Source organism: Musca domestica, unplaced genomic scaffold (assembly GCF_030504385.1).
Source record: "Musca domestica strain aabys unplaced genomic scaffold, Musca_domestica.polishedcontigs.V.1.1 5, whole genome shotgun sequence".
Classification (NCBI taxonomy): domain Eukaryota; kingdom Metazoa; phylum Arthropoda; class Insecta; order Diptera; family Muscidae; genus Musca; species Musca domestica.
In genome coordinates this window covers 10,358,026-10,385,112 of record NW_026712346.1, presented here as the reverse complement: position 1 = coordinate 10,385,112, position 27,087 = coordinate 10,358,026, and the positions used below count along the sequence as shown (strand labels likewise).

General features: G+C 34.5%; 1 long non-coding RNA gene and 1 pseudogene across 1 annotated transcript; both read right to left on the bottom strand.

The window, feature by feature from the left end:
- Positions 1-3,133: 3,133 nt before the first annotated feature.
- LOC131805117 (uncharacterized) lies at positions 3,134-4,481 on the bottom strand. Its single transcript, XR_009343508.1, has 3 exons — positions 4,355-4,481; positions 4,108-4,295; positions 3,134-4,047 (listed from the first exon to the last, which is right to left on the bottom strand). It is a non-coding gene; the product is annotated as an uncharacterized LOC131805117 (long non-coding RNA).
- A 16,663-nt stretch (positions 4,482-21,144) lies between these two features.
- LOC101895502 (calcineurin B homologous protein 1-like) lies at positions 21,145-21,864 on the bottom strand (annotated as a pseudogene).
- Positions 21,865-27,087: the final 5,223 nt, after the last annotated feature.

Genomic DNA, 27,087 nt, shown 5'->3' with positions numbered 1-27,087 from the left:
TTGCCAAATTTTATCGAGATCAAGATTTTATAGCTCCCATATATATCTTTAACCGATTTCAAATTAATTGTGCATCAAATGGACAACACAAGTCCGAATTTAAAAGATACAAATGCTTCGGCATATTTAGTCTTTTGAATGTTAAATTATAATTATAATCCACGCTATGATTGAATTCTCCCAAAAAAAACTTTTAATTGTTATGCGGAGCTCTACTAAATTAGCAAAGTGGTGTAGGGTATCATAAAGTCAACCCTGCCCGATTAAAGACTTTCTTTACTGGTTTTATACATATAGATTTGAAGAAATAGGCGTGTCCAGTTTCTCTGGCTCTAAATAGATACATAGCTTTTTAGGGAGAGTCAACAGTACCACGTACACCAACTTTGAAGGAGGTATCTTCATTATTTTGCAAATATAAAAATTTAAGTAAATCGAAAAATGGGCGTAAAAGTGGGCGTGTTCAATTTTTCTTTACATAAAACCCTATCTCGGGGTATGACGAACGTTTGTAAAAAAAAAGATTATGCAAATCTGTCCTGCCGTTTTCAGCTAGATTGTCTCATTATTTATCATATTTTGCGACTTGTGTAACATAAAATATTAACTCTTTGCAGTCCAGAAAGATTTACAGACTTGTATATTTATATTTCGATGACAAAATATAAAAACTTTGTTTTTCAATAGAATTCAAGTCGATCCGTAGTCGACCGCCTCCGTAGCCGAGCAGGAAACATTAAGAATTTGGCTTTAGAGTCGCAGTTGGAGTCTGGCTAGGACCTTCATAATACCTGAAGTCGGTGGGAACTGCTTTATGTACCTATATAAAAAACATTTCCACTACGAACTGAAAACCTGGTCATTTACAGCGACATTGGTAGCAAGTTTTTGGTTGTTTCCCTAAAACTTCTCTTCACTTTGTTCCTCAGATTTTTCGGCAACATACTTCACCATGCAGAGAATTAACGTTGTAAATTGTTTATTGCGTCCATCCCTTCCGTTGCGTGACACTGTGCCGTACATCCTTCTACTGAGTGCCGATTTCGGGCAAACAGTCATAACAAAAGAAATATTGATGCTATTTGGCTAATGTTGTCTTCGAAATGCCAACGCGATATCATACCGAGTTGGTTATAAGGTTTTATCGATTCTTTTATTGCAAATGAATTCTTGGTGGATTTACTTCAATTCCAAAGCAATAAAATTCAATTCAATCGAATGTCGAACATATTTGATTTTATTACCGATTCTCTTGTCTTGTGGTGGCCTCTGTGAGTTAGGCTCATCTATCTATCTATCTGGCTGGCTGCCTGCCTTTTGATTGCTGTGTCGAAGAGATAAACTAAAATGCAGGACTAACCGAATTCTGGTTCCTGGTAAAATTCCACATAGATTGCATTTACCAATCCCAATATGAAAAACGTGTCACACACACACACAATAACAGACAGGAGACTTAGTTGCACATTCGTTGAAATTATTAATAGATTGCCGGTATGTAAGTATGTAATTGTGCTAATTGCCCTCAATTTGTTGCAGAGTTGCGTTTGCCACCTAAACCAACCACAACGCCGACGCCTTATGTGCATACAACGCCCAAACCTCGGCGTAAGCAGCCGTCAAATATGAACAAAGGTCTTAACGAGGTGGTGCGGGCCAAGGAGACGCACTTCACAAATCAAATGCAGGAGAACGAAATACTCGGTGGGAACAGTGCACACGGAGTCAACATCATCAATGGCATTGTTGTGGGAACCGGCAACAGCATCAATGTCGCAAATGGCTTGTCTAACGGAGCGGAAGGTAAGTTACGATTGAATAAATTCCTTAAATACTCTCACACACACATCCAAACCACACAAATTAGACAAGTCGGGCGTGATGTAATTTCCCCCAGGAACGGCAATTCCCCGTCATTCACATCTTAAGAAGCACGCTATGATGTCAGTAGAAATGGTGGTGGGGATTGATTTTCAACATTGCTTAGTACTGAATGGCTAAAAAAACGGAAAGATGGTTAGATACGGTTCCATTGGACAGCTGTGTATGTATGTCATGATGCCGTGGTGGGTACTAGCCTTCTCTCTCTCCCAAATGACAGCGATGTCCCACGTTGCACGAATTCAAAAAAGTCTATATTCCAAATGTTTCTGCTTTGCTTTGTTTACACACATGCAGTGTTGCCAGTATTATTATGTCTCTCGTCCCCAAAATCCAAAAACAATTTCCCCAAATCTCCTCAAATTTGATTCAATTTCCTCAAAAAAAAAATCCCCAAGCTTTTAACAAAAAACGAACAGAATAAATTTATTTGAAAAATATTTGTACATAGAATTCAATTCATAGACTAGTTTATCGTGCATATTATACATGTAAAATTACATAAAAATAAAAAATAACAAATAAATAGAACATTTTAATTTCAGAGTTGCAATACATTCCTAAGAATAATTTATATATCATTGAAACTAACCACTTCAAAAACTTCAAATTCCAAATCGTCAGCATTTTCAGTCTCATTTGGTTTATATAAATTCTTATAATTAAAAAGCTTTAACATTTCTTTGGTAGGCTCAAAATTTTTGCAGCAAATGGAATTATTTGAAAATTGAGTATTTATTCTCAAAAGAGCTTCCAACAAATCATACTGCATTTTATTTCTAAATTTGGTTTTCACTGAGTTCATAACTGAAAAAACTCGTTCTACGCATACATTGCTGGTTGGCACAGAAAGCATATTTAAGACAATTTCTGCTAGCTCTTGGAATGGCATTGAACCTGATGCGTCTGTGTACGAATATACGCTGGTCCAAAATATATTTAGACTATTAGCTACTCCTTCTCCAAATAATTCTTTCCATTTTATGAAAGGCAATTTCCTCTATTGCGATTCATAAAGATTCATGGAGGTTTTTGAGTTCACAACCGGTTGCAAAACAGTTCTTATAGAATTGAAATTGGATTGAATCACTGTATTGCAACATACATTTGGAAAAAAAATTTATAGGTCTTAAAAAACTGCATGTTTGAAGGCAAACGTTTAAAAAATTTTTTAGCAAACGTCTGATACATTGAAAACATACATTTTTTACTTTAGTAGTCAATGATTCTGCAAGACATTTTAAACCCTTTTCAAAATCATACCCTAAATCCATTGATTCTAATGGTAAATATGATGAATCATCATATATAACTTCCAGTATTCTATCAACGTCATATTCCTCCTTCACAGTTTCAATTGCCCATAGTTCTAAAATTTGTGTGCACAACAAAAAAATGCATAGAAGTAATTTGTCATATGCCGTTCCAGGATCCATTTTGTCATTTTGAAATGAAACATTAACATTAATAATACATAAAAATCAAATACAACTTTATCTTGTCATTACCCATAAGTTCATTTATCATTTTGCTGTCAATTCCCCCTCAGTGGTTGAAATAATTGAAAAATGGTACTTTAATTCTATCCATTGATGTAAAACACATTCTATAGCCGAACCACAAGACAACCATCCTGCAATTTTTACCAGCTTCCTAACTTTGATTACGTCACAACCCGTATTTATTAGGTCAAAGGCACGTTTGTTCTTTATAATGCGCAAAGTGCTATTGCTGAAGTAGTTGTATAGCTCTTTTATTAAATATTGTACTTCGCCTGGAAAAATTTTCGAAGCATGGGAACAACACAAATGCAAGGAATGGCAAATACATTTTACCAGAATCAATTGTGGATATGATAATTTCATTAATCCATATACACCTTTGCGAGTACCACATAAATTGTTGGCACTATCTGTGCCAGTAGCTAATATGTTTTTCTGGTTTAATCCAACTTTATCAATATATGCAAGCAAACCCTCCAATAAATACGCTTTATTATTGCACTGCACTTTGTTCTGTGCAACTTCAATTTTTCGAACTCTTTAATGGATAGTGTTTTTAACATCTCTGTTAGATGATCAATGCTTGAAATAGAAGTATGAGTCGCTGCGAAAATTGCCAGTTTTATGTCTATTATTTTATCTTCGGGTTTGTCACAAACGATACCTGAAATTGGATTCCTTTTTTAATTCGTTGAACACTTAATTGATAGTAGTAAGATCTTACCATAAGTATGCAAAGTATTTTTTGCAAAAAGTGAAGCAAATTTGGTTTTATGTTTCGTTGATTCACTATGTTTTTTTTAATTTTTTTTTTTTTTTTTTGAGAATAAAGTGCACACCACGGTAAATCTGTCGAACTGTCATTGGCTTCACGAAAGGCCTATGGGGCAAAATTTATAGGTTTAAGCCAACCTATGAAAATAATCAAATTAACAAATGGAGAAATGGCTTAATCAAATCCACTGTCTTACCATGAGTCCAATCTTCCCGTTCCCAGTCTGAATTGTGTCTTCTTTTATTTGATTTTTTTTCCTTTGACATTGTGTTGCGCTTCCTAACGCATTTGATATTGTTATTTTAAGTTCACCTTCTATGTAAAACAATCATGCAACTTTTAGCATTTTCAATGCAAATATCAATGTAACTGTTCTACAAATATACCTTTTTTGACATCACTGCAACCGAGTCTCTTTTTCCAAATCGCAATGTGTATGTGTCATAGGCAAATAAGAGATAACTAGATAGCAAATCCATTCTTATAACAACAACTTTATCTGGTTAGTGGGGAACGTATTTTATTGATGCGTTACGCATGTGTAACATAAATTTAAATATCAAAATAAGTAAGGTAGTTAGAATTTTGTTGCAAAAAAAAATCCTCACAAATTCCGCAATATTTTTAAAAAAAGTCTCCACTAAATCCTTCAGTCCCCAACTTGAATTTTTCGTCCCCAATTTGAAAAATATATCACCTTTTTGGGGAAAATTCTCAATACTGGCAACACTGCACACAAGATATATGACGTCTATTCGAACGACTTGTGCACGACCATGTTCGTACATACCACAATACATGTTGCATATGTGGTATGACTACAACTTCAATTCAGTAATTCGTTCGTTAACACGCTTCAGGTCGCTACTAAGTTTGGATTATTACAAAATTTTACTGTCCAAGAGTGGAGAAAATTATGTCATTCTTCTTCTTATCTATGAAAAAGGAAATTTTTTGCACGTTTGATTGTTTGGTTCTTTGTAAATTTGTAGACTCAAAAACTGCTGAAGAGATTTTCTAAATATACTATAGCATAGCCTGAAACTAACATAGTCTATATAATAGATTTGGATTTAGCTCCCATATATATCTTCCGCCGATTTCACATATCTGATGCACCAAACACGATATGTATGTTCGATTCCAAAGAAATTCGGAATAAGAAACGGAATATGGTATAAAAAAACAAAAAAATGCCAAACTCTATTAGTGAATTCGAGATAGCAACATACTTCGCCGTAATAAGCGTATTTCAAATAAATTGTTGTGTTGTTTTTTAGTGTTAGCCTAAGGCGTTGTGGGTCAATGGTTCTGCCAGATTTTGTCTCTCTCGCTTTGAGTGCATCAAATATGTGAAATCGGCTGAGTATATATATGGGAGCTATAATCACATCTGAGCGCATTTGAATATAATTTGTCAAATTTATTTTTGTACCAAATTTAGCCACTCATGCCGAATTTCGTTGGAATCGGAAATACGTATCGTGTTTTGTGCATCAAATATGTGAAATCGGCGGAAAATATATATGGGAGCTATATCCAAATCTGAACCGATTTTAATATAATTTGACAAATTCATTTTGGCTCCCAATTCCGTTACTTATTTTAAATTTCATTACAATTGGAAATATATGTCGTGTTTGGTCCACCAAATACATGAAATCGGCCGAAAATGTATATGGGAGCTATATCCAAATCTGAACCGATTTCAATATAATTTGGGAAATCAATTTTTTAGATAAAATTTATCACACGTTTCAAATTTCATTGAAATTGGGAATACATAGCGTGTTTGGTGCATCAAATGCTTGAAATCGGCCGAAAATATATATGGGAGCTATATCCAAATCGGAACCGATTTCAATATAATTTGACAAATTTATTTTCGGATTAAATCCCGTCACACATTCCAAATTTCATTGGAATCGAACATTCATATTGTGTTTGAGGCATCAAATGAACGAAATCGGTCGAAAATATATATGGGAGCTATATCCAAATCTGAACCGATTACAATAATTTGGCAAACTTATTTTTGTTCCAAATTCCGTTACGTATTTCAAATTTGGAGACTGTATCTTCAACCAATCAATAGATATGCGCATATAAAATCTAAATTTTTGGGAGGTACCTCCGATTCTGATGGTATATCTCCAGTTCCAAGTGGAAATTAAAAAATTTATATAGCCTATGTTACTTTCAGGCGGTGTTGCAGTATATATGGAAATTTTCAGTAAAATCTATTCAGCGATTTTCGAGTCCATAAATTACAAACAAACAAACATACAAACATTTTCCTCTTTTATATATATATATATATATATATATATATATATATATATATATATCAGTAAAATCTATTCAGCGATTTTCGAGTCCATAAATTACAAACAAACAAACATACAAACATTTTCCTCTTTTATATATATATATATATATATATATATATATATATATATATATATATATATATATATATATATATATATATATATATATATATATATATATATATATATATATATATATATATATAAAAGAGGAAAATGTTTGTATGTGTGTTTGTAATTTATGGACCCGAAAACCGCTGAATAGATTTTCCTGAAAATTTCCATATATACTGCAACATCGCCTGAAAGTAACATAGGCTATATAAATTTTTGAATTTCCACTTGGAACTGGAGATATAGCATCAGAATCGGAGGTACCTCCCAAAAATTTAGATTTTATATGCACATATCTACTGATTGGTTAAAGATACAGTCTCCAAATTTGGAATACGTAACGGAATTTGGAACAAAAATAAGTTTGCAAATTATATTGTAATCGGTTCAGATTTGGATATAGCTCCCATATATATTTTCGACCGATTTCGTTCATTTGATGCCTCAAACACAATATGAATGTTCGATTTCAATGAAATTTGGAATGTGTGACGGGATTTGATCCGAAAATAAATTTGTTAAATTATATTGAAATCGGTTCAGATTTGGATATGGCTCCCATATAAATTTTCGGCCGATTTCATGTATTTGGTGACCAAACACGATGTGTATTTCGAATTGTAATGAAATTTAAAATAAGTAACGGAATAGGGAGCAAAAATGAATTTGTCAAATTAAATTGAAATCGGTTCAGATTTGGATATAGCTCCCATATATATTTTCGACCGATTTCATGTATTTGATGCACCAAACATGCTATGTATCTCTAATTTCAACGAAATTTGGAATGTGTAGCGGAAATTAAAACAAATATTCATTTGTCACATTATATTAAAATCGATTCAGATTTGGATATAGCTCTCATATATATTTTCCACCGATTTCATGTATTTTATGCACCATACACGATGTGTATGTTCGATTCCAAAGAAATTTGGAATATGTAACGGGGTTTTGATTTGAAAATAAATTAGTCAAATTATATTAAAATCGGTTCAGATTTGGATATAGCTATTTTCCGCCGATTTCACATATTTGATGCACAAAACACGATACGTATTTCCGATTCCAATGAAATTCGGCATGAGTGGCTATATTTGGTGCAAAAATAAATTTGACAAATTATATTCAAATACGCTCAGATTTGATTATAGTTCCCATATATATATACTCAGCCGATTTCACATATTTGATGCACCCAAAGCGAGAGAGACAAAATCTGACACCAGAAAAAATTGCCAAATTATATTGAAATCAGTTGAGGGTTTCGGCCGATTTCATACATGTTATGCACCAAACATGATATATATGACCGATACCAATGAAATTCAGAATGTGTGGCGGAATTTGGTTACAATAATAAATGTGACAAATTAATTGGAAATTAGTTAAGATTTGGATATAGCTCCCATATATATATTCTGGGCCGATTTCACATATTTGACGCACCAATTTCAATGAAATATAAAAGGTGTGGCGGAATTTGATGTAAAAGTATTTTTTTTAAATTATATTTAAATCGGATCAGATTGGGATATGATTTTAATATGAACCATTGACCCACAACGCCTTAGGCTATTACTAAAAAAACAACACAGCAATTAATTTGAAATACGCTTATTACGGCGAAGTATGTTGCTATCTCGAATTCACTAATTGCAATAGAAATGGCACTCAACTTTAAAAGATTGCAGTTTACTGCACGCTTGGTATTTGCTATGAAATAAATAAATCCGAAGGACAACCCCTTGGTGTATGTATGTCATGTTACTGCTTTTCTAATGGTTTTGGTTATTTACGCATTAAAGTAGTGCAATATTTTTTTTTTTTTAATTTTTTTTGTTTTTGTTTGTTTTGTTTGTTTTCACGTAACTGGTGATTTATAGTGTTCGATTTCGATTCGAAAATGTAATCAGAACCCACGAAATAGGTAAAATCAGGAGGTACTTTTATATGGGTGCTTCTCCGAACTGGTCTTCTACATCCTTAGAAGCTAAGACGCCAAATAAAGGTAAAATCAATTGAAAAATATTACCAAGACACTAGAAACAGCTGAAATCAGCGGATATCTTCATATAAGGGTTATACCTATTCTTATAATTATTTGAAAGAATGTGTTGTTCTTTCTAAAATCTCAAATTAACATTTAAGGAATTTGAAAGGGGCTATATCACAATGTAGACGGACCTGATACTTCTATATATATAACAAGTAAAAAAGCAGTAAGTTTGGCCGGGCCGAACTTTGAATACCCTCCACCATTTGGAACGAATTAGAAAATTTTCAAAAAAAAAAAAAAAATAAATAAATAAATAAATAAAATCCATTAAAACTTATTTTAAAATCTTTAAAATATCTAATATAGGAAGGTGCCGATATGGGAGGATATACGATATTGTGGACCTATAACGACAAATCTATGTCTGCGTGTAAAGTACTCACAAGGAACTCCTTGTGTGGATTTTCAAAATACCGAATATCGCGGGGTACGGTTATATGGGAGCTATACGTTATAGTTAACCTATATAGAGAATTCTCTGTCGGGGGGTAAAGTGCTCACAAAGAACCCCTTGTGTACAAAGTACCCCTTGTGAACATTCCGTTGAAAAATATGGCTAAAAACATCAAAATACCGAATATAGGGGGTACCGTTATACGAGGGCTATACGATGTCGTGGACCTATATAGATAATTCTCTGCCGAGGTATAAAGTACCCACAAGGAACTCCTTGTGTGGATTTTCAGACAATTCCGATGAAAAATGTGGGTAAAATCATAAAAATATCGAATATCGTGGGGTACCGTTATATGGCGGATATACGATATCGTGGACCTGTATAGACAATTCTCTCTCAGGGAGTGAAGTACTCACAAGGAACTACTTGTGGGGATTTTAAGACAATTCCATTGAAAAGTGTGGCTAACATCATCAAAATACCGAATATCGGGGGGTACAGTTATATGGGGATTATACGATATCGTGGACCTATATAGACAATTCTTTTTGAGGGACTCCTTTTGTGGAATTTCAGACAATTCCATTGAAAAATGTGGATAAAATCATCAAAATACCAAATATCGGGGGTACCGTTATATGGGCGCTATACGATATGGTGGACCTATATACATAATTCTCTGCTGGGGTATAAAGTACCCACAAGGAACTCCTTGTGTGGATTTTCAGACAATTCCGATGAAAAATGTGTCTGACATCATCAAAATACCGAATATCGGGGGGGTAAAGTTATATGGGGGATATACGATATCGTGGACCTCACTCCCACAAGGGACTCCTTTTGTGGAATTTCAGACAATTCCATTGAAAAATGTGGATAAAATCATCAAAATACCGAATATCGGGTGTACCGTTATATGGGGGCTATACGATATCGTGGACCGATATAGCCCATCTTCGAACTTGGCCTGCCTACAGACAAAAGAGAGATCTCTGCAAAATTTTAGCTTCCTATTTTAATTCGTTTAGACTGTAGCGTGATTACAACAGACGGACGGACCTGGCTAAATCGTCTTAGAATTTTACGCTGATCAAGAATATATATACTTTGTTGGGTCTAAAATGATTATTTCGATGAGTTACAAACGGAATGACGAACTTAATATACCCTCCATACTTTTTTTTGGTGGAGGGTATAAAAATCAATTGTTGTTCGTTGGTAATGGAATCAGTTGAGAACGGCTGAACTGATTTGCATAATTTTTTGTACAAACGTTCGTTATACCCCGAGTTAGGTTTTTAAAAATATTGACTACCCCCAGTTTTACGCCCACTATTGCGATTTATCTAAAATCCTTATTTTTGCCAAATAATGAAGATATAGGTTTTAAAATTATTACACGACATACTGTTGACCTTCCCTCTAATCCTAAGTATTTATTTGGGGGCTGAAGAACAGACCAAGCCTACTTTTTAATCTATTTATAAACCAATTTTTGTTCGTTGGTAATTGAATCAGTTGGGACCGGCTGGAACTATTTGGATATTTTTTTAAATGTTCGTCCTACACTGATTTAGGTTTTTTCGATTTATCTAAAATCTTAATATACGACGTAATCTTGACTCTCCCTCCAACCCTAGCCATCTGCTTGGGGTCAGAGGAACTGGACCACCAACTTCTTTAAATTTATATTTAAAAAAATTGAAAATATATAGTAACACAACAGTTGAGAACGGCTGGCCGATTTGACTCAAAGTTTGTTTTGTTATTTGTAATTACAGTTGAAACGTTGTCAAGAAAAACATTTTGAGAAAAATCGCGGAACCGAAAAAAATGACTGTTTTATTATGATATGGAATTTTGTGTAGAATTGTTTCAGAATGCCTTTTGGATTTGAAAATTTTTGTTGAAAAAACCGAAAAAATCGAGAAAGTTTGCATATTCATATATTCGGAAAATTCTTCCGAACCCTTAAAAGTAACCTTAAATCATAGGTAAGGTTATCCGGGCACTGTGCGCTATCGACAGTAATTACACTGCGTCGCAGACAATCTTGGGGTTAGGAAATTTTTCGGTTGGTAAATAAAAATCCCAAAAGAGGGGCTCCCGGATTTTAGCTATTGCCAGGGTCTTGGTCACATTTTTAATCGATTTTGCCTTATTTGGCATTACATTTGTGTTAAGGTTACTTTTAAAAGTTCGGAAGAATTTTCCGAGGATATGAATCCCTTTCTTAATAAATTTTAAATTCGCCCCACTATTTTCTATAGCCCGTATATTACAGTGCCTCTTCATATTCGGCATTTCACTGATTGCAGTCCCAATGAATTTTGCATTTTAAGTTCTCATTGCATGGATTTTTTCCATATCTAGTCAATTTTTTGGAGTTTTGGACCTCAGAATCGATAGTAATTTCCAAATTGAAATCCAATATGATGGCAATATGACTTAAATTTAACTATCATAATTAAAGTATCATCGATTTATAAAAGTTAGGGACCCCATAAAGTATATTAAAGAGTAGAAATCATTATTGATTAAATTATGTCCGTGAGCCTCTTCGTTCACCATCTGCAATTACGATAGAGGTCAACAAATTTAATATGCGTCTTTCAAACTTTGCACAGGTTTTTATATTATTGTTAGGATGAATGATGTTACAAAAGGTATATATTTATTCTCATTTAGATATAGCCCTCATACAATATTATCTTCTAAAATTCGTCGACCAAATGTGCCTCTTTATATTCATTATTTCATCGTATTTAATTAAATTTTCAAATCTAAGTTATGAGTACTATAAAGGTCTTAGCAATATTTTCCAAATCAAAAATAATTTACGAATTCGTAACTTTTAGAAGATCATGGTATTTAGTTTTTACCAGTCAATTAAACTATACTATAAAACTACAATATTCCTAGGAAGTTAAAATATATCCGATCCGTTTAGGTATAATAATACCACTAAAAATTCGTCCTTTTGCATGTTTTTGTTACAATTTCTACCGAATTATTTGTAAATTGACATATAAAGTTTTCGTTATTGAGAAATCAATACCGACAACAACTAACTACGATTGGTTCCCATTAGGCATAGCCTCAATTTAAAAGTACGTTGAGAATTTTAATGTTTTGATGCTTTGAAAAATATTTTTCAATCAAAATTGAAAATAGCAGCATTGGTATAGCAACCATAACCGGCATCTATAGAAAATATGCAAAATTTCTCGATATTTTCGTTTTTTTTTTTTCATATGAATTTTCAATTCCAAAGGGCATTTTGAAACTATTCTACACAAAACTCCATATCAAAATAGAAAAGTCAATGTTTTATATAGAGACTTTTCTCAACATTTTCTCTCAGGAAAACGTTTTCACTGTAATTTCAAATAACCAAAAGAAAATTTGAGTCAAATATTGGAAAATATAAGGATTTTAGGTAAATCGGAAAATGGGCGTAAAATTGGACGTTGTCACTTATTCTTTCAATAAAAACCTAACTCGGGGTAGAAAGAATATTTAGAAAAAAAATATCCAAATCGTTCTCGCCGTTCTCAACTGATTCAATTACCAACGAACAACAATAGGCGTGGTCAGTTCCTCAGCGGTCAAATAAATACCTAGAACTGGAACTGCAAGGTCAACAGTATCTCGTGTAATAATTTTCAAGCCGATATCTTCATTATTTGCAAATATAAGGATTTTAGATAAATCGAAATAGTGGGCGTAAAAGTAGGCGTGGTCAATATTCTTTTCTTTAAAAACCTAACTCGTGGTATGACGAACGTTTGTACAAAAAATTATGCATATCGGTCCAGCCGTTCTCAACTGATTCCATTACCAACGAACAACAATTGATTTTTATATATACAGATATATATCGGTTAAGATTTGGATACAGCTCCCATACATATTTTCTGCCGATTTCACATATTTGATGCTCCATACGATATGTTTTTTCGGATTCCAATTAAATTTGGAATACGTGCCAAAATGTGGATCAAAAAAAATTGCCAAATTAAATTGAAATTGGTTGAGGTTCGGTTTTAGCCCCCATATATATTTTTTTTGGGCCGATTTCGCATATTTGATGTACCAAACACCATACAGGGTGAGATGAAAAAACTGCAACCAACTTCCGACTGCTGTCTTTTCTAAGCCACTCGTCCGACAGCTGTTAAAATTATTCCAGCAACAGCTCATTATATTGTTTACAAGCGTACAAAGCATTTTGGTGAGAATTTTCCAGAAAAAAAGTTATTCGTGATGGAATTAATTCAAGCGTGATAGTGTGATTTCTTTATATTTGGCTGGAAAACCACAAGTGGCTATCGTTAAATCACTCCAGCATTTAAATGTGAATAAAGCGTTTGTATCGCTCGTTACCGTGATACTGGTAGCGTAGCCCGCCGTCAAGGAAGTGGACGGAAGAAAACAGCAACGTCAGCCGAAATTGTTCGAAAAGAAAAGAAGCGGGTTGATCGAAACCCGCGTCGCAGTGGCCGAAAATGGCTCGTGAGCTGAACATATCGCAATATTCCATTCGGCAAATAAATAAAGCCATTGAAAAATTGCAAGAACATACACTGCAACAGAAAGAAAATATACTCACAAGAGCTAAAGAGTTGCTTCGCTTGGCCGAAAGTGCTGAACTGCCGAATTTGGTTTTCTTCGATGAGAAAACTTTCGTTGTCCAGCAGTTTGTAAACAAACAAAATGATCGTGTTACTTGCCAAAAAGGTCAGCTGAAAATGTGCTCAGGCCATGGTAATGGTGTGGGCCTCCATAACAGTCGATGGTCGCTCTTCGCTCGTATTAATTGACCGTGGCATCAGAATAAATGCCGAATATCGCGAGAATATTCTGGTGGGTTTATTAAAGCCTTGGGCACGCAAACATTTTGTCGGCCAGCGCACAATGGCCACCAAATCCTCTATTGTGCCTGGAGTATTTTGGAAAGCAAGGTTGGCACTAAAAACCAGTAAAGAAAGTCCTAAAGTCGGGCGGGGCCGACTTTATGATACCCTAAACCACTTTGCTAATTTAGCAGAGCTCCACATAACAATTAAAATTTTTTATGTGAGAATGCAATCATACAAGCCATTATTATATTTATAATTTGAAGATCAAAGGATTAAATATGCCGAAGCATTTGTATCTTTTAAATTCGGACTTGTATTGCCCATTTGGTGTAAAATTAATTTGAAATCATATAAAGATATATATTGGAGCTATATCCAAATCTCGATAAAGTTTGGCAAAGGTATTTCTGAGCTGTATTTGATATATTTCCCTGAATATCGTTGTTACGGAGTGCATATTATGGCTGTGGGTAACAAATACAACAAATCGGATGAACAATATATATGGGAGCTATAGCTATATCTGAACCGATCTTCATGTGTCAAATTCCATCACATTTGGGCAAATATTAGAAATTTGGTGCACAATAAAAGGTATATCGGACGAAGTTATATATGGAAGCTTTATCCAAATCTGAACCGATCTCGATAAAATTTAGCAAAGGTATTTATACCCTACACCACATAGTGGTAAGGGTATTATGTCTTTGTGCATTTGTTTGTAACATGGAGAAGGAAACGAGATAGCATGTCAGTCCGTCTGTCCGTCCGTCCGTCCGTCCGTCCGTCTGTCCATGTATTCTTGTGAACAAAATGCAGGTCGCATTTATTATCCAATTGAGATGAAATTTTCCAAACAATATTTTTTTGGCCCAAGGACGAACCCTATTGAAATTGGTGAGAATCGGATCAAATTTAGATATAGCTCCCATATATATCTTCATCCGATTTCCGGTTAAATGTGCACCAAATATCCACTATCAGTCCAAATTACCTGAATTTTGGCACACCCAACCGAGTTCGGCCTAGAAGCAAGTATATCAAATTTGGAGAAAATCGATTCAAATATAGCTATAGATCCCATATATATCTTTCATCCGATTTGATCTTTAAGTCCCTCACATTCCTACTATGCACTCCACAACCGTGATATTTGGTACCAGGTATTAGATGGAGCAGAGAAATAGCTGTTTTAAATTTTATCGAAATCGGTTCAGATTTGGATATAGCTCCCATATATATCTTCATCCGATTTCGGGTTAATTGACCACCAAATGGCCAATATCAGCCCAAATGGCCCGAATTTTGCCACATGTGACCGAGATTAGCCTTAAAGCTAATACAACAAATTTGGAGAAAATCGGTTCAGAAACAGCTATAGCTCCCATATATATCTTCATCCGATTTCGGGTTAAATGTGCAACAAATGTCCACTATCAGTCCAAATTACCTGAATTTTGGTACACCCAACCGAGTTCGGCCTAGAAGCAAGTGTATCAAATTTGGAGAAAATCGGTTCAGATATAGATATAGCTCCCATATATATCTTTCATCCGATTTGGTGTTTAAGCCTCTCACATTCGTAATATGCACTCCACAAGAATGATATTTGGTACCAGATATAAGATACTGCCCAGAAATAGCTGTTTGTAATTTTATCGAAATCGGTTCAGATTTGGATATAGCTCCCATATATATCTTCATCCGATTTCGGGTTAATTGTGCACCAAATGGCCAATATAAGTCCAAATGGACTGAATTTTAGTACATCGGACCAAATTCAGCCTAGAAGCAAGTATATCAAATTTAGTGAAAATCGGTTCAGATATAGATATAGCAACCATATATATGTTTCATCCGATTTAGAGTTTTAGTCCAAACATTCGTAATATTCACTCCACAACCGTGATATTTGGTACCAGGTATTAGATGGAGCACAGGAATAGCTGTTTTAAATTTTATCGAAATCGATTCAGATTTGGATATAGCTCTCATATATATCTTCATCCGATTTCGGGTTAAATGTGCACTAAATGGTCAATATCAGCCCAAATCACCAGTCTAGAAGCTAATACGTAAAATTTGGAGACACCCGGTTCAGAGATAGCTATAGTTCGTAAAATGCACGATAGAATTAGATAGATTTTGATTTTGTACCAAATATCTCATAGAGCTCTGAAATGCCCTGTATAAACCTTTTTACGAGAGCTCTACTAAATATGCATAGTGGTGTAGGGTATCATATAGTCGCCCCCGCCCGACTTTTGAGCTTTCCTTACTGGTTTTGAGCTGCATTTGATATATTTCCCCAAATATTGTTGTTACAGAATGCATATTACGGCTGCGGAAGAAAAAATAACATATCGGATGAACAATATATATGGAAGCTATATCTGAACCGATTTTGATCAAATTTGGTATACTTATTTGCAGACCTAATTTGGTGGTATGTGCAAAATTCCATACGATTTGAGCTGATATTACATGTTTGGTGCACAATAAAAGGCAAATCGGACGGAGATATATATGGGAGCTATATCTAAATTTTTACCGATTATCTCCAATTTCAATAGGGTTCGTCCTTGGGCCAAACAAATGTTGTTTGGAAATTTTCATCTTAATCGGATAATAAATGGGACCTGCATTTTGTTCACAAGAATACATGGACAGACGGACGGACATGCATAAATCAACTCAGAATGTGATTCTATGCAACTCATCAAGAGGAACTATGGGTCTATCTCGTTTCCTTTTGCCTGTTACAAACAAATGCACAAAGACATAATACCCTTACCACTATGTGGCAAATAAATACCAAAGTGTCGATCACCTCAAGCAAGCGCTTCGTCCGTAATGGGCCAAAATACCGCAGAGCAACATTCGGCAGCGTGTGACGGTTTCATTGGCCATAATTCGTACCAAAGGTGACTAATTGGAACAAATCTAAACTTATTTTAAAATTTGATGCTATTTCCGACACTTTTTGCTTTCATTCAATAAAATTTAAAAAAATAATCTAAAAATTATGGCGTTTGACTTTATTGAAATGGTGTCTGATTCCAATGAAATTAGGAATGAGTGACGGAATGTGCTACAATAATAAATGGGTCAAATAATATTAATATTAAAATCCGTTGACATTTGGATGTACCTCCCATATATATTTTCGTCCGATTTCGTATATTTGATGCACCATATTCGCTATGTATCTCAAATTTCAATGAAATATGGAAGATATAAAAGTTTGCAGTTTTCGGAAAGCTTGGCATTTGCTTTGACATTAATAAATCTTTCAGAGTCCATCGAAATTCTCCTCCATGAGTAGTTGTAACTTGAAATCTTATTTGAAAGAGAAAAACCTCATAACCAGCTTTTGGAAAGAGCTGAATATTCGAAGAAGACTATCTCGCTAACGGTTCTGACATATCGCTTGTGTTACAGTAGCCCCAAATATGAAGTAATTAACAGATTATAAAAAGTTATTTATTCGACTGTTTTAAGAAAAATCTACTTTTATTTCATATATTTTAATTTTAGATTTAAAATAACATTTTTTGTAAATTATTCTATTTCTCGATTTTACTTGCAGTTCATACTCAACTACCGAATAGAAATGGATACGACAAATCACATAAAGTACCATCAGCACTGCCAACGCAAAGAACGTCGTGGATTCTCACAGCTTCAAGTCGTGGATCGCAACAGAGGACAGCAGTTGGGTCTCAGTTCGAATCTAATGTTCGAATTTTCTTGCTCGCTACAATTGCCCTGATATGGCATATAACTATAATATCAAACTGAGTGTGTATATCCTTTTGTCAAATCTTCTCACTGCTGGCGCATCTCAATTGTTATTGTTGTTAAATCGAATCGAACCAAAAATACGAAATTTTTCAGAAATTATTCAAACAAACGAATCACGATGTACAGTGAGTGGAGCTAGTGTCCTTATACCTTTCAAAGGCCAACACATGAAAACAAGTCAACAAAGAAACAAAACTTACCGAACGTAAGGCAACCCACAACAAAATTACAACAACGCTATGTATGTCAAAGAATAACAACCACCGTTCTACTCCTCCTCCCACTCCATTTCATTTTCTGAGCTAAAAATCCCATCCATCCCAAGCAAATGTTCCATTTGCATCTAAAAATGTGTATACACATTTATGTGTATGTGTGCATGTACGTATGTGGATGCACAGATACAACAAGTCACACGCATTTATCTGCCAGAACACAACTTGTAGAAGAGTTAAAAATATATTTGGAGATTTCTTTTATTTCCTACATTTTGTTTTTACAATTTTATTGTTATTGTGGCTGACAGCCTTCGTATGCACATTGTCAAACACGGCACGTTATGTCGCCCCATAACCACTAGTTGGTTTTTTCACACACACACACACATACATATATACAGAAAACGTTTTCTCACAGAAGAAAAAAATGAATGGTTCGGCTGTTTGAAGCAGTTAAATAAAGCTCATGTACTTGTTCATAAACATTTGCATCTTCAATGGATTTGCCAGAGTTCAGATTCTTAGACGACCATGAGATCGATTAAAATGAAATTCTTTTCATTTCGAATTTTATATTTTGTTTTCTGTGAACTCATTTATTTAAATGGGTTCTACATAGGATCGGTTGAACTCTCTCGTTTCCCCCCAAAGTGTTTAGCTTTGTGCTAGGACTCCATCCACGAGACTTTGAACTGTATTAATGTTCAGTGTAATTTCAGTTGTTCAAAGCATCCAACGCGGTACAGTATGACCTTTTGAATATATTTGAATAGCGGAGAAAATCGAATCGCATTGCTTTTAAAATAGAGAAATTACTACACCTATTACCTAAAAACTTTTAACATTTTGTCTAAACTGTTTTTTTTTTTTTTTTCAATCGGTCTCGCTTACTGGTCATTTGGTCCATTATTCCGCTGTCATACACACCTTATGTTAAGCCCGTGCTTCGGCAGCTTTAACTGTTTGAAAATTTGACAAGTTATAAAAAATGTTGGCTCGAACTCGAGCGTGACATAAATATTGCGATTAACGTAGTTTATCAAGAACATTTTTCCATTCCATAATCCAGTTCCGTATTACTTATGAGGCTAATATGTTAATTTTCTGCAATTACCAATATTCTTTCTTGAAACGGTCAATAAAATGCGTTACAATGACATAATATTTGGTCGGAAATAAGAGAAAATGTTTCTTTTCTAGTTGTGTGCTCATATTAATTGTGTAATGAAGGCTTACAATATTTTGTAGTTCTTCCATAGACATGGGCGTACAACTGGTTAACATTTAAAACCAGATATTTTGATTATAAGGTTCTCCCATCTAATAATTCTTATAGATCTGGAACCAACTCCTTAACTCTAAAAAATTACAAATTTGAACATCGATATTAGGCAAATTAGATAATTCGAGCAATAGTCACGCAAAAGGTGTTTTCTGGTTCTTGACCGGAGATTCGAGGCCATGCAAATCTGTGTTGCATTTGTCCTATATATACGCCCTCTGTCGTGGTAATGAGTATTTTAAACAAATTAGAATCCTGTATATATCTTACTATATCTCCAATATCAGATTGTATCAGTCAATGAAATCAGCGTCAATATAATGATCAGAAGTACCCTTGTCAAATGTTTACGATTTTGGCGGGGGGTAACTCTCAACGTCAAATATGTAAGCGAACGGAAATGTTGCTATATTTCAAACAAAGTCATTTTCCATTTTTTGTATGTAAAATTTGGTGAAAATCGGTTCAGTTATAGCAATAGCTCCCATGTATATTATTCATCCGATTTCTTATTTTTGTCTTCCACAGTCGTAATATGCACTCCGAGGCAATGATATTCGGGGAAATATATGAAATACAGCTCAATAATACATTTTCCAAATTTTATCGAGATAGGTTCAGATTTGCATATAGCTCCCATGTATATCTTTATTTGATTTCAAGTTTCTCCTGCACCAATTGAGTGGATTTTGATACATACGAACGGATTCAGCCTAGAAAAAAGTGTATCGAACTTGGTAAAAATCAGTTAAGGTATAGCTATGGCTCCCATATGTGTCTTCATCCGATTTGACATTTATTGTATCTAAAAGTATAATATCAGCTCGTCAAATTTAGTAGAATACCATAGAAGCCTTAATTTTATAACTGTTTTAACGATCATAGTTGGTATGTTTTAATTCTCATAAATTCCTCATAAAAATTTTATTGATTATATGTATGAAGCTCAACTATAAATGAAAAGTGGTGTAGTGGTGTATTATAAATGTATTAAATTTAGTGGTGTAATATAAAGTCGGCCCAGCCCTACTTTGGCCTTTATTTACTGGTTTTAATTACAGATGTGTTATTTTATTCAACGGGCGGGGCCGACTATATGATACCCTACACCACTATTGCTATATCTGAGCCGATTTTCACCAAATTTGAAGTATAAATTCAATTCATTGCCAAATTTCAGTTCATTTGGGCTGATATTAGCCATTTAGTGCACAATAAACTTCATATCGGATAAAGGTATATAAGTGCGAGTTATGTTCTAATCTGATACGATTTCGATAAAACTTGACGGAGGTATTTTTAAGCTCCATAAGTTATCTGGTACCAAATATCATTCTTGTGGACTGCATATTACGCATGTGAGGGACTTAAAGACCAAATCGGGTGAAACATACATATGTAAGCTATTGCTATATCTGAACCGGTTTTCACCACTTGCTTCTAGACTGAATTCGGTCGGGTGTCCCAAAATTCAGTTCACTTGGACAGATACTGGCTATTTGGTGCACAATAAACTCGAAATCTGTTGAAGATATATATGGGAGCTACATCTAAATTTGAACCGATTCTCACCGATTTCAATATAGTTCGTTCTTGGGCCAAAAATATATTGTTTGGAAAATTTCATCTCGATCGGATAATAAATGCGACAAGCATTTCGTTCACAAAAATATATGGACAGACGGACGGACATGCATAAATCGACTCAGAAAGTAATTCTATGAAGATCCTCAAAAATAACTATGGGTCCATCTCGCTTCTCCATGTTACAAACAAAGTCATAATAACCTTACCATTATGACGTGTAGGGTACAAAATAGTAAGAAAAATTAAATGTTTCTATTAATATTTGGTTTTGCTATGCTAGAAACAAAAATAAAGGAAATTTTAGATACAATGATGACATTGTATAAATGTAATCTAAACATAGGCCAAATCGTTTAAGAAACGAATGAACATTACTGGTGCCACATCTGTGCGTTTCAAAGCCTGGCAGAAAGCTTCAAAAAAATATATATTTTACTCTGGCAGCAAACATCAGCTTCCAATATGGTACATTCAGCTATACTAACCAATTAATCTTGGCTAATATTAGCGTCGACCATCATGTGCAAAATGCTCACCAATTCAACACGGCTAAATACACCGTCATCATCCAAATCGAAAATATTAAGGGCAAATTTCAATTTGTCTTCCCTTGAATTGTTTGTTTGTTTTCTGTTTAGCTTTAGTTGTTCGGAAATGATCCAAGACATCGATAAGTCGACGGAAATTACAGCGGTCATCGGTGCAATCGTCAAAAGAGACATGCATAATACGTTCACACAATGGATTAATGGCCAATTCGGAAATACACAGGAAATCATCTCGTGACAAAGTACCACGGTCACAACGATCCAAGATGTAAAGCGAGAATGCAAACGTTCATCTTGTTTGGGGGTAAAATCAGTCTCTTCTTGAATCTTGGCAATTTCCTCAGGACGCAATAGTAATGATGACTTGTTGTCCATGCTGACGAACCCTATCTTGCATATTTTAGAATAAAAAACGAAATGTTTTTGCTTGTTCAATGTCGTGGATACTTTGCACTAATACCATGGAAAATTATAATAATGACAAGAAGGGCGACTGTAAATTTTGGGACAAATTTCTGTTTCGATCCGTGTCATCGCCAAACATTTCCAAAAACAATAGGAAACAAAAACAATAACTCTATTTAAAATTTCGTGGAAAGAGAACCATAACTGAGACCGGTAGAGTGATTTTTATAGGTCGATGACCAATATTTCGTGGTTTTAGAAACTCTTTAGTGCAATCCAAATTATAATACACTCACTCTAACTTTTGTGTTGTGGTGTATAAAAATTTTTGAAAACACACCATTTATTTTATTGTTATTTGTGACTCCAACTCTACATACTTGCACACATATCAATATGTGAATATTATGTTCGTGTAACCAACTCCCAAACCCATACATATCCTATTACGTGTCATATCGCCACATTGGCAACATTCAACACAACAATACCTTATGTCGAACGAATAAAACGTTACTGTAAATACTGCAATACATTTAGGAAAACACTAATAATGTTGTCTAGTTCGTATAAGCGATATAGTTGATCGTTTATTAAAAATGACATGTAAAGAATGCCAAAAAAGATTGTTCCATTGTAAATAACTGAATAAAAACACATTCACAAATCATGCGTTGGCACATAAAGCCAAACACACAAAAAACAATATACATACACACACACACACACACTATGTATATGAAATGAAATTGAAAAATGTACAATAATTAGTATTTAAATCCTTGTTATAAACACAAAATAAGAGTTACTGTAGAGCGGACATATGTATGGGTACCGCTGCGTTGGGTACTATCGTATGTACGTTTCGTACACTCTGAACAAAAAAACCAACAAATGTCGCGTTCAAATTGAAACAATTTCCAATTCTATCTATGCCATGCTATACTACACTCCACTTCACTCAGCATACGTAAGTCTTATATAACTATGTATAATATAATCAATAGAATTTAAGTCATCAAATTAGTTTTTAAGGACTCATTTCTCTTCTCCCGAGGACAAGACCAACCAGCCAAAATGAATAACTCACACATACAGAGAGGAATTGGAAAGAGAGACATTAATCATAATTACTCCAAATAAATCTGATAAATTATGTCTTCCGATACAGTAATGACGAAAACTGATGTCACTCTAACAATGAAGTCGTATTCGAATAAAATTTATTTATAAGTCAAAATCTAGACAGTTGTTACATGTACAGACATATCAAACACACAGACAAACACACACATGTACCCCAAATTAAACATTTCTACGTACAGTTATAAGATGTATATACATTTTATATTAATATCTAATTAATTATGCGAAAGAATTATGGGTTTCTCAAAAGTTTCATTTTAATTTTAAAGCCAATTGCAATCAGACCAAAACCATTTGATGTAAATTTCAACTCTAATTGGAAAAATTTAAATTATAAAATCCAATTTATGATTTGTGATCCATACAAAGCTCAACGTTCCTTTTCAAGGCCAGATATTTTCAAGAGATTCCAGAGATTCACATTTATGTAAAGAACTTACCCATCACAATGCGTATGCTACATTCAATCCAAGTGTTATGCATCGTTTGTAAGAAAAAAAAAACAGTAAAGAAAGACTTAATGATACCCTACACCGCTTTGCTAATTTAGTAGAGCTGCGCACAACAATTAAAAGTTTTTATGGGAGAATTCAATCATACACGTTATGATCATATAAGATGCCGAAGCATTTGTATCTTTTAAATTCGGATTTGTATTGCCCATTTGGTGCACAATTAATTTGAAATCGGATAAAAATATATATGGGAGCCATATCCAAATCGGAACCGATCTCGATAAAATTTGGAAAAGATATTTCTGGTGTAGGGTATAAAAAACATTCTTCTGCTAAATATTATTCTATTCTGGGCATCTTCTCTGATCAAAGCTCCAATACCGGTATGTAATAGTGACAAGTGTAGCGATTGCAAAATTTTGAAAATCTCTGGTCCAGTTCTTTTCATAAATATTTTACGATTATCTCTTAAAATTGTGCGACTACATTTTAAGAGGATCGGATTACAAATTAATGTGAACAGACGGACGAACGGACACAAGTGGTTAGATCCTCTCAGCTAGTTAAGATATGATTATTGGTATGCAACATGGTGGATTTGGGAACATTATTTGGAGGCGTTACGAACTTTGTAATGCAAAGTGGAGTAGGGTATGTAATGTACACAGAGTTGCAGGGCAATGTATGAAGCAAAGCAAAGCTTTCGATACATTTTTATACCCTCCGCCATACATGGTATGGAGGGAAAATTTGTCATTCCGTTTATAACTCCACGAATTAGTCGTTTAAAACCCCATAAATATTACGGTACCTTCCGATATTCGGTATTTTGATGATTGCAACCACATTTTTCAATGAAATTGTCTGAATTTCTGCACATGAAGTTAATTTCGAGTACATTACGCCCTGAAAGAGAATAGTCTATATAGGTCCACGATATCGTAAAGCTGCCATATAACGGTACCTCCCGATATTCGGTATATTGATAATTGTACCCACATATTTCAATGGCATTGTCAGGAATCCAGTGTGAAGTTCTAATAGGTATCTGACAAACAAATTGTGTCAAAAGGTACCCCAAGATATTCGGTATTATGATGATGTTAAATTTTTTATGGAATAGTCAAAATTGTCTTCCACCAAGGCGAAAATTGTCTATAAATTGCATATATTAACTCATCTCTATAAAATGGAATTTTTATGAATTTAATCCGATTTTTTCAATATGTTTGTTGTTGCTCCGCGGTATTTTGGCCCATTCTCGGCGAATCGCTTTCTTGCGGTGATCGACACTTTGGTATTTTTTAGTGCCAACCTTGCTTTCCAAAATACTCCAGAAACAATAGTCCAACGAATTGGAATCCGGAGATTTTGGTGGTAATTTCTAGCATAGTATTCACTACGAACTTCAAATACAAAATTTGAAATAATTCCGGTGAATAACGTCGCTAAAATCATCAAAATACCGTATATCGGGGGTACCGTTATATAGGAGCTATGCGAAGACATGGACCTGCACGTACAATTTTCTGCCACAGGCTGTAATATCCATTACGAACTTCAAATGCGAAATTTGAATCAATTCCGGTAAATAATGTCGCTAAAATCATACCGTTATATGGGGGCTATACGAAGACGTGGACCTGCACAGACAATTTTCTGTCATAGGCTGTAGTATTCATTGCGAACTTTAAATACTAAATTTGAAATAGTTGCGGTAAATATTATAAGTTTATGACGTTCCATAACTTTTCTACGTTTTATACAAGAACATGACGTTGTAAACGTTTACAACTTTTCCACAGCCGAAAAACTGTAATCCGGACCAAATTTATTTACTTTTGATAATTGCATTTGTCTGTTAACAATTGTTCTCGATTTTATCATATTTTTTATAGTTGAAATATTTGAAAGCACTACTTCGGCATATAAATACCCCGTAAATGTTAATATTGAAGTAACAACATAAAGAGCTTCGAAAACTAAAAACGTGGCAGAATATTTCTCTGGAAGCGTGAAAATACTGTTACGATAATTTAACAAAAACTGTTGAATTAAATGCACTTTCCTTGCACGTTTTTTTTTTTTCAATTCAGTACAAACTACATTGTCCTTCAATTGAAAATTACCGAGATATGGAAACAACAACAACAAAAAGACAACGCAAAACTTGTTAAATTCACACTTGTAATAACCATGAAATTTCCACAACGATGTTTTCATTTTAAACGCATTAAAAATTAAAATATTCCGTTTGTCTGTGATTTAGAATCAAATCCTTTTTTATGTTATTGCCACAAAAGAGCGCACACACACCGTCCTGCACGCGTGCACACATTCAGACGTGATTTCATTGGCACAAGGATACGCAGCCATTATCATATCCACAAATAAGCATTCAGGAACGCCCGCACAGATATACATATGTGTGTGCGTACTTCAAACCCATACATAGTAAATTGGTCATGTGCAGACGGAGGAAGAAGGAGGGAGGGAGAATTCTGTTGTTCGCACACCGTGGCACATCAACACACGAACTTTCCATTATTAATATTCAGCATAATTTTGCCAGAGGATTGTCAGTCAGTGAAATTAATTGCAACAATTTACAAATGAATACCTCCACAACAAGACCAATAACACCGTTAGCACAAACAGCAACAGAAACAAAACCAAATTGCCTCGTCGCCAGCTATGTATGAACGTTGGCATGGTATAGCCAACGCAGATTCTAGTTACGATGCACTTATATGTGGGGCCTGTCGCAGCCCTTGTTGGATTGGCGGCAGTGGAGGCAGCTGTGATTTAGCACAGTCGCCCGGCACCAGGACGTGAACCGATATTCGGAAGCATGGTGAAACAATTTAGAAGCAGAGACAAACAGATTGTGTGGTTCTATTCATCACTACAAACGAATCAACAGCCGCCGCGCTGTAGGATAACAACAGCAGCAACAACAATAACAAAAAAAAACTGAACAAATAATGTGGGACGAAGGAAACTAAATGTGCAATTATGGACGGTAAACAAGAAGCTCCTACTTAAGTTGGTCCTAAACAACAAAAAAAAATTAGTATTGCATCAGCGTCAGCAAAAACGGAAAAAAAAAACAGATGCAGCTGCAACACCATCAATTCTTGATGCATCTGCACCCACCGACGACACCACCACCACCACAATAATATAAATTTGAAAAAATTTGAAAATAATAAAAATGAATGCATTTTCCATGTCCGCATCTACTATCCCACCCTACCGCAGTCCCTTCCGTTTGTTACACCTCAAAATATACATTTTAGACCTCACAAAGTATTTATATTCTTGACCAGCATAAAAATCTATGTCGATATAGTGATGTCCGTCCGTCTATCCGTCTGGGAAAATCACTCTAGCTTCCGAACGAAATGAAGTAGGTTGATAGAATTTTACTCAAATGTATACTATGTCTGCAGGACTTTTGGTGTTGAAAACGGAATTGTTTCAAAATTGGTATTTGAAGTTCGAAATGGATACCTGTAACCGAAGATTGACTTCTTATAGCCCTCATATAACGTTACCTTTATTCGCAGGAATTGCTTCAAATTTGGTATTTGAAGTTCGTAATGGATACTACAGCCTTTGCCAGAAAATTGTCTGTGCAGGTCCACGTTTTATAACCCCCATGGTACCTCCCTATATTCGGTATTTTGATGACTTTAGCTACATTATAAACAGTTTTTGTT